The sequence below is a fragment of the Schistocerca americana genome, chromosome 2 (assembly GCF_021461395.2).
Source record: "Schistocerca americana isolate TAMUIC-IGC-003095 chromosome 2, iqSchAmer2.1, whole genome shotgun sequence".
Lineage (NCBI taxonomy): Eukaryota > Metazoa > Arthropoda > Insecta > Orthoptera > Acrididae > Schistocerca > Schistocerca americana.
Window position 1 is genome coordinate 1,128,756,582 of NC_060120.1, and position 13,778 is coordinate 1,128,770,359.

Genomic DNA, 13,778 nt, shown 5'->3' on the forward strand with positions numbered 1-13,778 from the left:
CAGTTTTCTTGTACTTAAGTGGGCACTGTGCCTTTTGTATTTAATTCCGATTCAATTTCGGTGTTACATCGTCAATAAGACGGTCAGAGGGATACAGTAAACCTGAAGTGAAGCATCGGAATCTATAACTAGTGTCACAGGAATGGTTAAAACATAGACAGTAAGAAGGGTCAGTTTACTTGTACTTAAGTCGGCATTGTGCCACTTGTATATAATTCCGATGCAATTTCTGTGTTTCATCGTCAACATGAAGGTAAGAGGGATACAGTAAACCTGAAGTGAAGCATCGAAATCTATAACTAGTGTCACAGGAATGGTTCAAAACATAGACAGTAAGAAGAGTGAGTTTTCTTGTACTTAAGTCGGCATTGTGCCTTTTGTATTTAATTCCGATGCAATTTCTGTGCTTCATCGTCAATAAGAAGATCAGAGGGTTACAGTAAACCTGAAGTGAAGCATCGGAATCTATAACTAGTGTCACAGGAATGGTTCAAAACATAGACAGTAGGGAGAGTCAGTCTTCTAGTACTGAAGTCGGCATTGTGCCTTTTATATTTAATTCCGTTGCAATTTCTGTGTTTCATCGTCAATAAGAAGGTCACAGGGATACAGTAAACATGAAGTGAAGCATCTGAATCAATAACTAGTGTCACAGGAATGGTTCAAAACTTAGACAATAAGAAGGGTCAGTCTTCTTGTACTTAAGTCGGCATTGTGCCACTTGTATGTAATTCCGATGTAATTTCTGTGTTTAATCGTCAATATTAAAGTCAGAGGGATACAGTAAACCTGAAGTGAAGCATCTGAATCAATAACTAGTGTCACAGGAATGGTTCAAAACTTAGACAATAAGAAGGGTCAGTCTTCTTGTACTTAAGTCGGCATTGTGCCACTTGTATTTAATTCCGACGCAATTTCTGTGTTTCATCGTCAATAAGGCGGACAGAGGGATACAGTAAACCTGAAGTGAAGCATCTGAATCTATAACTAGTGTCACAGGAATGGTTCAAAACATAGACAGTAAGAAAAGTCAGGTTTCTTGTACTTAAGTCGGCATTGTGCCTTTTCTATTTAATTCCGATGCAATTTCTGTGCTTCATCGTCAATAAGAAGATCAGAGGGTTACAGTAAACCTGAAGTGAAGCATCGGAATCTATAAGTAGTATCACAGGTATGGTTCAAAACATAGACATTAAGAAGAGTCAGTCTTCTAGTACTTAAGTCGGCATTGTGCCTTTTGTATTTAATTCCGATGCAATTTCTGTGTTTCATCGTCAATAAGTAGGTCAGAGGGTTACAGTAATCCTGAAGTGAAGCATCGGAATCTATAACTAGTGTCACAGGAATGGTTCAAAACATGGACAATAAGAAGCGCCAGTCTTGTTGTACTTGAGTCGGCATTGTGCCTCTTGTATTTAATTCCGATGCAATTTCTATGTTTCATCGTCAATAAGGCGGACAGAGGGATACAGTAAACCTGACGTGAAGCATCTGAATCTATAACTAGTGTCACAGGAATGGTTCAAAACATCGACAGTAAGAAGAGTCAGTTTTCTGGTACTTAAGTCGGCATTGTGCCTTTTGTATTTAATTCCGATGTAATTTCTGTGTGTCATCGTCAATATGAACGTCAGAGGGATACAGTAAACCAGAAGCGAAGCATCGGAATCTATAACTAGTTTCACAGGAATGGTTCAAAACATAGTTAGTAAGGAGAGTCAGTTTACTTTTACTTAAGTCGGCATTGTGCCTTTTGTATTTTATTCCGATGCAATTTCTGTGTTTCATCGTCAATAAGACGGTCAGAGGGATACAGTAAACCTGAAGTGAAGCATCGGAATCTATAACTAGTATCACAGGAATGGTTCAAAACGTAGACAATAAGAAGAGTCAGTCTTCTAGTACTTAAATCGGCATTGTGCCTTTTGTATTTAATTCCGATGCAATTTCTGTGTTTCATCGTCAATAAGTAGGTCAGAGGGATACAGTAATCCTGAAGTGAAGCATCGGAATCTATAACTAGTGTCACAGGAATGGTTCAAAACATGGACAATAAGAAGCGCCAGTCTTGTTGTACTTGAGTCGGCATTGCGCCTCTTGTATTTAATTCCGATGCAATTTCTATGTTTCATCGTCAATAAGGCGGACAGATGGATACAGTAAACCTGAAGTGAAGCATCGGAATCTATAACTAGTGTCACAGGAATGGTTCAAAACATAGACAGTAAGAAGAGTCAGTTTTCTGGTACTTAAGTCGGCATTGTGCGTTTTGTATTTAATTCCGATGTAATTTCTGTGTGTCATCGCCAATACGAACGTCAGAGGGATACAGTAAACCTGAAGTGAAGCATCGGAATCTATAACTAGATTCACAGGAATGGTTCAAATCATAGATAGTGAGGAGAGTCAGTTTTTTGTACTTAAGTCGGCATTGTGCCTTTTGTATTTAATCCCGATGCAATATCTGTGTTTCATCGTCAGTAAGAAGGTCAGAGGGATACAGTAATCTGAAGTGAAGCATCGAAATCTATTACTAGTGTAACAGGAATGTTTCACAACATAGACAGTACGAAGAGTCAGTGTTCTTGTACTTAAGTCGGCATTGTGCCATTTGTATTTCATGCCGATGAAATTTCTGTGTTTCATCGTCAATAAGAAGGTCAGAGGGATACAGTAAACTTGAAGTGAGGCATCGGAATCTATAACTAGTGCCACAGGAATATTTCATAACATAGACAGTAAGAAGAGTCAGTTTTCTTGTACTTAAGTGGGCATTGTGCCTTTTGTATTTAATTCCGATTCAATTTCGGTGTTACATCGTCAATAAGACGGTCAGAGGGATACAGTAAACCTGAAGTGAAGCATCGGAATCTATAACTAGTGTCACAGGAATGGTTAAAACATAGACAGTAAGAAGGGTCAGTTTACTTGTACTTAAGTCGGCATTGTGCCACTTGTATATAATTCTGATGCAATTTCTGTGTTTCATCGTCAACATGAAGGTAAGAGGGATACAGTAAACCTGAAGTTAAGCATCGAAATCTATAACTAGTGTCACAGGAATGGTTCAAAACATAGACAGAAAGAAGAGTCAGTTTTCTTGTACTTAAGTCGGCATTATGCCTTTTGTATTTAATTCCGATGCAATTTCTGTGCATCATCGTCAATAAGAAGATCAGAGGGTTACAGTAAACCTGAAGTGAAGCATCGGAATCTATAACTAGTGTCACAGGAATGGTTCAAAACATAGACAGTAGGGAGAGTCAGTCTTCTAGTACTGAAGTCGGCATTGTGCCTTTTATATTTAATTCCGATGCAATTTCTGTGTTTCATCGTCAATAAGTAGGTCACAGGGATACAGTAAACATGAAGTGAAGCATCTGAATCATAAACTAGTGTCACAGGAATGGTTCAAAACTTAGACAATAAGAAGGGTCAGTCTTCTTGTACTTAAGTCGGCATTGTGCTACTTGTATGTAATTCCGATGTAATTTCTGTGTTTCATCGTCAATATGAAAGTCAGAGGGATACAGTAAACCTGAAGCATCTGAATCAATAACTAGTGTCACAGGAATGGTTCAAAACTTAGACAATAAGAAGGGTCAGTCTTCTTGTACTTAAGTCGGCATTGTGCCACTTGTATTTAATTCCGACGCAATTTCTGTGTTTCATCGTCAATAAGGCGGACAGAGGGATACAGTAAACCTGAAGTGAAGCATCTGAATCTATAACTAGTGTCACAGGAATGGTTCAAAACATAGACAGTAAGAAAAGTCAGGTTTCTTGTACTTAAGTCGGCATTGTGCCTTTTCTATTTAATTCCGATGCAATTTCTGTGCTTCATCGTCAATAAGAGGATCAGAGGGTTACAGTAAACCTGAAGTGAAGCATCTGAATCTATAACTAGTGTCACAGGAATGGCTCAAAACATAGACGGTAAAAAGAGCCAGTCTTCTTGTACTTGAGTCGGTATTGAGCCTTTTGTATTTAATTCCGATGCAATTTCTGTGTTTCATCGTCAATAAGAAGGTCAGAGGGATACAGTAAACCTGAAGTGAAGCTTCGGAATCTATAACTAGTATCACAGGAACGGTTCAAAAAATAGACATTAGGAAGAGTCAGTGTTCTAGTACTTAAGTCGGCATTGTGCCTTTTGTATTTAATTCCGATGCAATTTCTGTGTTTCATCGTCAATAAGAAGGTCAGAGGGATACAGTAATCCTGAAGTGAAGCATCGGAATCTATAACTAGTGTCACAGGAATGGTTCAAAACATGGACAATAAGAAGCGCCAGTCTTGTTGTACTTGAGTCGGCATTGTGCCTCTTGTATTTAATTCCGATGCAATTTCTATGTTTCTTCGTCAATAAGGCGGACAGACGGATACAGTAAACCTGAAGTGAAGCATCTGAATCTATAACTAGTGTCACAGGAATGGTTCAAAACATAGACAGTAAGAAGAGTCAGTTTTCTTGTACTTAAGTCGGCATTGTGCCTTTTGTATTTAATTCCGATGTAATTTCTGTGTGTCATCGTCAATACGAACGTCAGAGGGATACAGTAAACCTGAAGTGAAGCATCGGAATCTATAACTAGATTCACAGGAATGGTTCAAATCATAGATAGTGAGGAGAGTCAGTTTTTTGTACTTAAGTCGGCATTGTGCCTTTTGTATTTAATCCCGATGCAATATCTGTGTTTCATCGTCAGTAAGAAGGTCAGAGGGATACAGTAATCTAAAGTGAAGCATCGAAATCTATAACTAGTGTAACAGGAATGTTTCACAACATAGACAGTACGAAGAGTCAGTCCTCTTGTACTTAAGTCGGCATTGTGCCATTTGTATTTCATGCCGATGAAATTTCTGTGTTTCATCGTCAATAAGAAGGTCAGAGGGATACAGTAAACTTGAAGTGAGGCATCGGAATCTATAACTAGTGTCACAGGAATATTTCATAACATAGACAGTAAGAAGAGTCAGTTTTCTTGTACTTAAGTGGGCATTGTGCCTTTTGTATTTAATTCCGATGCATTTTCTGTGCTTCATCGTCAATAAGAAGGTCAGAGGGTTACAGTAAACCTGAAGTGAAGCATCGGAATCTATAACTAGTGTCACAGGAATGGTTCAAAACATAGACAGTAGGAAGAGTCAGTCTTCTAGTACTGAAGTCGGCATTGTGCCTTTTGTATTTAATTCCGATGCAATTTCTGTGTTCCATCGTCAATACGAAGGTCACAGGGATACAGTAAACATGAAGTGAAGCATCTGAATCAATAACTAGTGTCACAGGAATGGTTCAAAACTTAGACAATAAGAAGGGTCAGTCTTCTTGTACTTAAGTCGGCATTGTGCCACTTGTATATAATTCCGACGTAATTTCTGTGTTTCATCGTCAATATGAAGGTCAGAGGGATACAGTAAACCTGAAGTGAAGCATCGGAATCTATAACTAGTGTCACAGGAATGGTTCAAAACATAGACGGTAAGAAGAGCCAGTCTTCTTGTACTTGAGTCGGCATTGAGCCTTTTGAATTTAATTCCGATGCAATTTCTGTGTTTCATCGTCAATAAGAAGGTCAGAGGGATACAGTAAACGTGAAGTGAAGCATCGGAATCTATAACTAGTGTCAAAGGAATGGTTCAAAACATAGACAGTAGGATGAGTCAGTCTTCTAGTACTTAAGTCGGCATTGTGCCTTTTTAATTTAATTCCGATGCAATTTCTGTGTTTCATCGTCAATAAGAAGGTCAGAGGGATACAGTAATCCTGAAGTGAAGCATCGGAATCTATAACTAGTGTCACAGGAATGGTTCAAAACATGGACAATAAGAAGAGCCAGTCTTCTTGTACTTGAGTCGGCATTGTGCCTCTTGTATTTAATTCCGATGCAATTTCTGTGTTTTATCGTCAATAAGGCGGACAGAGGGATACAGTAAACCTGAAGTGAAGAATATGAATCTATAACTAGTGTCACAGGAATGGTTCAAAACATAGACAGTAAGAAGAGTCTGTTTTCTTGTACTTAAGTCGGCATTGTGCCTTTTGTATTTAATTCCGATGCAATTTCTGTGTTTCAACGTCAATAAGAGGGTCAGAGGCATACAGTCAACCTGATGTAAAGCATCAAAATCTATGACTAGTGTCACAGGAACGGTTCAAAACATAGACAGTAGGAAGAGTCAGTTTTCTAGTACTTAAGTCGTCATTGTGATTTTTGTTTTTAATTCCGATGCAATTTCTGCGTTTCATCGTCAATATGAAGGTCACAGGGATACAGTAATTCTGAAGTGAAGCATCGGAATCTATAACTAGTGTCACAGGAATGGTTCAAAGCTTAGACAGTAAGAAGCGTCAGTTTTCTTGTACTTAAGTCGGCATTGTGCCTTTTGTATTTCATTCCGATGCAATTTCTAGGTTTCATCGTCAATAAGATGGTCAGTGGGATACAGTAAACCTGAAGTGAAGCATCGGAATCTATAACTAGTGTCACAGGAATGGTTCAAAACATAGACAGTAAGAAGAGTCAGTTTTCTTATACTTAAGTCGGCATTATGCCTTTTGTATTTAATTCCGATGCAATTTCTGTGTTTCATTGTCAATAAGAAGGTCAGAGGGATACAGTAAACCTCAAGTGAAGTATCGGAATCTATAACTAGTGTCACAGGAATGGTTCAAAACATAGACAGTGAGGAGAGTCAGTTTACTTGTACTTAGGCCGGCATTGTGCCTTTTGTATTTAATCCCGATGCAATATCTGTGTTTCATCGTCAGTAAGAAGGTCAGAGGTATACAGTAAACCTGAAGTGAAGCATCGAAATCTATAACTAGTGTAACAGGAATGTTTCACAACATAGACAGTACGAAGAATCAGTCTTCTTGTACTTAAGTCGGCATTGAGCCATTTGTATTTCATGCCGATGAAATTTCTGTGTTTCATGGTCAATAAGAAGGTCAGAGGGATACAGTAAACCTGAAGTGAAGCATCTGAATCAATAACTAGTGTCACAGGAATGGTTCAAAACTTAGACAATAAGAAGGGTCAGTCTTCTTGTACTTAAGTCGGCATTGTCCCACTTGTATTTAATTCCGACGCAATTTCTGTGTTTCATCGTCAATAAGGCGGACAGAGGGATACAGTAAACCTGAAGTGAAGCATCTGAATCTATAACTAGTGTCACAGGAATGGTTCAAAACATAGACAGTAAGAAATGTCAGGTTTCTTGTACTTAAGTCGGCATTGTGCCTTTTCTATTTAATTCCGATGCAATTTCTGTGCTTCATCGTCAATTAGAAGATCAGAGGGTTACAGTAAACCTGAAGTGAAGCATCGGAATCTATAAGTAGTGTCACAGGGATGTTTCAAAACATAGACAGTAAGAAGAGCCAGTCTTCTTGTACTTGAGTCGGTATTGAGCCTTTTGTATTTAATTCCGATGCAATTTCTGTGTTTCATCGTCAATAAGAAGGTCAGAGGGATACAGCAAACCTGAAGTGAAGCACCGGAATCTATAACTAGTGTCACAGGAATGGCTAAAAGCATAGACAGTAAGAAGAGTCAGTTTTCTTGTACTTAAGTCGGCATTGTGCCTTTTGTATTTAATTCCTATGTAATTTCTGTGTGTCATCGTCAATATGAACGTCAGAGGGATACAGTAAACCAGAAGCGAAGCATCGGAATCTATAACTAGTTTCACAGGAATGGTTCAAAACATAGTTAGTAAGGAGAGTCAGTTTACTTTTACTTAAGTCGGCATTGTGCCTTTTGTATTTTATTCCGATGCAATTTCTGTGTTTCATCGTCAATAAGACGGTCAGAGGGATACAGTAAACCTGAAGTGAAGCATCGGAATCTATAACTAGTATCACAGGCATGGTTCAAAACATAGACATTAAGAAGAGTCAGTCTTCTAGTACTTAAGTCGGCATTGTGCCTTTTGTATTTAATTCCGATGCAATTTCTGTGTTTCATCGTCAATAAGTAGGTCAGAGGGATACAGTAATCCTGAAGTGAAGCATCGGAATCTATAACTAGTGTCACAGGAATGGTTCAAAACATGGACAAGAAGAAGCGCCAGTCTTGTTGTACTTGAGTCGGCATTGTGCCTCTTGTATTTAATTCCGATGCAATTTCTATGTTTCATCGTCAATAAGGCGGACAGAGGGATACAGTAAACCTGAAGTGAAGCATCTGAATCTATAACTAGTGTCACAGGAATGGTTCAAAACATAGACAGTAAGAAGAGTCAGTTTTCTGGTACTTAAGTCGGCATTGTGCCTTTTGTATTTAATTCCGATGTAATTTCTGTGTGTCATCGCCAATACGAACGTCAGAGGGATACAGTAAACCTGAAGTGAAGCATCGGAATCTATAACTAGATTCACAGGAATGGTTCAAATCATAGATAGTGAGGAGAGTCAGTCTTTTGTACTTAAGTCGGCATTGTGCCTTTTGTATTTAATCCCGATGCAATATCTGTGTTTCATCGTCAGTAAGAAGGTCAGAGGGATACAGTAATCTGAAGTGAAGCATCGAAATCTATAACTAGTGTAACAGGAATGTTTCACAACATAGACAGTACGAAAAGTCAGTGTTCTTGTACTTAAGTCGGCATTGTGCCTTTTGTATTTAATTCCGATTCAATTTCGGTGTTACATCGTCAATACGACGGTCAGAGGGATACAGTAAACCTGAAGTGAATCATCGAAATCTATAACTAGTGTCACAGGAATGGTTCAAAACATAGACAGTAAGAAGAGTCAGTTTTCTTGTACTTAAGTCGGCATTGTGCCTTTTGTATTTAATTCCGATGCAATTACTGTGCTTCATCGTCAATAAGAAGATCAGAGGGTTACAGTAAACCTGAAGTGAAGCATCGGAATCTATAACTAGTGTCACAGGAATGGTTCAAAACATAGACAGTAGGGAGAGTCAGTCTTCTAGTACTGAAGTCGGCATTGTGCCTTTTATATTTAATTCCGATGCAATTTCTGTGTTTCATCGTCAATAAGAAGGTCACAGGGATACAGTAAACGTGAAGTGAAGCATCTGAATCAATAACTAGTGTCACAGGAATGGTTCAAAACTTAGACAATAAGAAGGGTCAGTCTTCTTGTACTTAAGTCGGCATTGTGCCACTTGTATGTAATTCCGATGTAATTTCTGTGTTTCATCGTCAATATGAAAGTCAGAGGGATACAGTAAACCTGAAGTGAAGCATCTGAATCAATAACTAGTGTCACAGGAATGGTTCAAAACTTAGACAATAAGAAGGGTCAGTCTTCTTGTACTTAAGTCGGCATTGTGCCACTTGTATTTAATTCCGACGCAATTTCTGTGTTTCATCGTCAATAAGGCGGACAGAGGGATACAGTAAACCTGAAGTGAAGCATCTGAATCTATAACTAGTGTCACAGGAATGGTTCAAAACATAGACAGTAAGAAAAGTCAGGTTTCTTGTACTTAAGTCGGCATTGTGCCTTTTCTATTTAATTCCGATGCAATTTCTGTGCTTCAGTGTCAATAAGAAGATCAGAGGGTTACAGTAAACCTGAAGTGAAGCATCGGAATCTATAAGTAGTGTCACAGGGATGTTTCAAAACATAGACAGTAAGAAGAGCCAGTCTGCTTGTACTTGAGTCGGCATTGTGCCTTTTGTATTTAATTCCGATGCAATTTCTGTGATTTATCGTCAATAAGAAGGTCGGAGGGATACACTAAACCTGAAGTGAAGCATCTGAATCTATAACTAGTGTCACAGGAATGGTTCAAAACATAGACGGTAAGAAGAGCCAGTCTTCTTGTACTTGAGTCGGTATTGAGCCTTTTGTATTTAATTCCGATGCAATTTCTGTGTTTCATCGTCAATAAGAAGGTCAGAGGGATACAGTAAACCTGAAGTGAAGCTTCGGAATCTATAACTAGTATCACAGGAATGGTTCAAAAAATAGACATTAGGAAGAGTCAGTCTTCTACTACTTAAGTCGGCATTGTGCCTTTTGTATTTAATTCCCATGCAATTTCTGTGTTTCATTGTCAATAAGAAGGTCAGAGGGATACAGTAATCCTGAAGTGAAGCATCGGAATCAATAACTAAAGTCACAGGAATGGTTCAAAACATGGACAATAAGAAGCGCCAGTCTTGTTGTACTTGAGTCGGCATTGTGCCTCTTGTGTTTAATTCCGATGCAATTTCTATGTTTCATCGTCAATAAGGCGGACAGAGGGATACAGTAAACCTGAAGTGAAGCATCTGAATCTATAACTAGTGTCACAGGAATGGTTCAAAACATAGACAGTAAGAAGAGTCAGTTTTCTTGTACTTAAGTCGGCATTGTGCCTTTTAGATTTAATTCCGATGTAATTTCTGTGTGCCATCGACAATACGAACGTCAGAGGGATACAGTAAACCTGAAGTGAAGCATCGAAATCTATAACTAGATTCACAGGAATGGTTCAAATCATAGATAGTGAGGAGAGTCAGTTTTTTGTACTTAAGTCGGCATTGTGCCTTTTGTATTTAATCCCGATGCAATATCTGTGTTTCATCGTCAGTAAGAAGGTCAGAGGGATACAGTAATCTGAAGTGAAGCATCGAAATCTATAACTAGTGTAACAGGAATGTTTCACAACATAGACAGTACTCAGAGTCAGTCCTCTTGTACTTAAGTCGGCATTGTGCCATTTGTATTTCATGCTGATAAAATTTCTGTGTTTCATCGTCAATAAGAAGGTCAGAGGGATACAGTAAACTTGAAGTGAGGCATCGGAATCTATAACTAGTGTCACAGGAATATTTCATAACATAGACAGTAAGAAGAGTCAGTTTTCTTGTACTTAAGTGGGCATTGTGCCTTTTGTATTTAATTCCGATGCATTTTCTGTGCTTCATCGTCAATAAGAAGGTCAGAGGGTTACACTAAATCTGAAGTGAAGCATCGGAATCTATAACTAGTGTCACAGGAATGGTTCAAAACATAGACAATCAGAAGGGTCAGTCTTCTTGTACTTAAGTCGGCATTGTGCCACTTGTATATAATTCCGATGTAATTTCTGTGTTTCATCGTCAATATGAAGGTCAGAGGGATACAGAAAACCTGAAGTGAAGCATCGGAATCTATAACTAGTGTCACAGGAATGGTTCAAAACATAGACAGTAGGGAGAGTCAGTCTTCTAGTACAGAAGTCGGCATTGTGCCTTTTATATTTAATTCCGATGCAATTTCTGTGTTTCATCGTCAATAAGAAGGTCACAGGGATACAGTAAACATGAAGTGAAGCATCTGAATCAATAACTAGTGTCACAGGAATGGTTCAAAACTTAGACAATAAGAAGGGTCAGTCTTCTTGTACTTAAGTCGGCATTGTGCCACTTGTATGTAATTCCGATGTAATTTCTGTGTTTCATCGTCAATATGAAAGTCAGAGGGATACAGTAAACCTGAAGTGAAGCATCTGAATCAATAACTAGTGTCACAGGAATTGTCCAAAACTTAGACAATAAGAAGGGTCAGTCTTCTTGTACTTAAGTCGGCATTGTGCCACTTGTATTTAATTCCGACGCAATTTCTGTGTTTCATCGTCAATAAGGCGGACAGAGGGATACAGTAAACCTGAAGTGAAGCATCTGAATCCATAACTAGTGTCACAGGAATGGTTCAAAACATAGACAGTAAGAAAAGTCAGGTTTCTTGTACTTAAGTCGGCATTGTGCCTTTTCTATTTAATTCCGATGCAATTTCTGTGCTTCATCGTCAATAAGAAGATCAGAGGGTTACAGTAAACCTGAAGTGAAGCATCGGAATCTATAAGTAGTGTCACAGGGATGTTTCAAAACATAGACAGTAAGAAGAGCCAGTCTGCTTGTACTTGAGTCGGCATTGTGCCTTTTGTATTTAATTCCGATGCAATTTCTGTGATTTATCGTCAATAAGAAGGTCGGAGGGATACACTAAACCTGAAGTGAAGCATCTGAATCTATAACTAGTGTCACAGGAATGGTTCAAAACATAGACGGTAAGAAGAGCCAGTCTTCTTGTACTTGAGTCGGTATTGAGCCTTTTGTATTTAATTCCGATGCAATTTCTGTGTTTCATCGTCAATAAGAAGGTCAGAGGGATACAGTAAACCTGAAGTGAAGCTTCGGAATCTATAACTAGTATCACAGGAATGGTTCAAAAAATAGACATTAGGAAGAGTCAGTCTTCTAGTACTTAAGTCGGCATTGTGCCTTTTGTATTTAATTCCGATGCAATTTCTGTATTTCATCGTCAATAAGAAGGTCAGAGGGATACAGTAATCCTGAAGTGAAGCATGGGAATCTATAACTAGTGTCACAGGAATGGTTCAAAACATGGACAATAAGAAGCGCCAGTCTTGTTGTACTTGAGTCGGCATTGTGCCTCTTGTATTTAATTCCGATGCAATTTCTATGTTTCATCGTCAATAAGGCGGACAGAGGGATACAGTAAACCTGAAGTGAAGCATCTGAATCTATAACTAGTGTCACAGGAATGGTTGAAAACATACACAGTAAGAAGAGTCAGTTTTCTTGTACTTAAGTCGGCATTGTGCCTTTTGTATTTAATTCCGATGTAATTTCTGTGTGTCATCGACAATACGAACGTCAGAGGGATACAGTAAACCTGAAGTGAAGCATCGAAATCTATAACTAGATTCACAGGAATGGTTCAAATCATAGATAGTGAGGAGAGTCAGTTTTTTGTACTTAAGTCGGCATTGTGCCTTTTGTATTTAATCCCGATGCAATATCTGTGTTTCATCGTCAGTAAGAAGGTCAGAGGGATACAGTAATCTGAAGTGAAGCATCGAAATCTATAACTAGTGTAACAGGAATGTTTCACAGCATAGACAGTACGAACAGTCAGTCCTCTTGTACTTAAGTCGGCATTGTGCCATTTGTATTTCATGCCGATGAAATTTCTGTGTTTCATCGTCAATAAGAAGGTCAGAGGGATACAGTAAACTTGAAGTGAGGCATCGGAATCTATAACTAGTGTCACAGGAATATTTCATAACATAGACAGTAAGAAGAGTCAGTTTTCTTGTACTTAAGTGGGCATTGTGCCTTTTGTATTTAATTCCGACGCATTTTCTGTGCTTCATCGTCAATAAGAAGGTCAGAGGGTTACAGTAAACCTGAAGTGAAGCATCGGAATCTATAACTAGTGTCACAGGAATGGTTCAAAACATAGACAATAAGAAGGGTCAGCCTTCTTGTACTTAAGTCGGCATTGTGCCACTTGTATATAATTCCGATGTAATTTCTGTGTTTCATCGTCAATATGAAGGTCAGAGGGATACAGTAAACCTGAAGTGAAGCATCGGAATCTATAACTAGTGTCACAGGAATGGTTCAAAACGTAGACAGTAAGAAGAGCCAGTCTGCCTGTACTTGAGTCGGCATTGTGCCTTTTGTATTTAATTCCGATGCAATTTCTGTGTTTCATCGTCAATGAGAAGGTCGGAGGGATACAGTAAGCCTGAAGTGAAGCATCGGAATCAATAACTAGTGTCACAGGAATGGTTCAAAACATAGACGGTAAAAGAGCCAGTCTTCTTGTACTTGAGTCGGCATTGAGCGTTTTGAATTTAATTCCGATGCAATTTCTGTGTTTCATCGTCAATAAGAAGGTCAGAGGGATACAGTAAACGTGAAGTGAAGCATCGGAATCTATAACTAGTGTCAAAGGAATGGTTCAAAACATAGACAGTAGGATGAGTCAGTCTTCTAGTGCTTAAGTCGGCATTGTGCCTTTT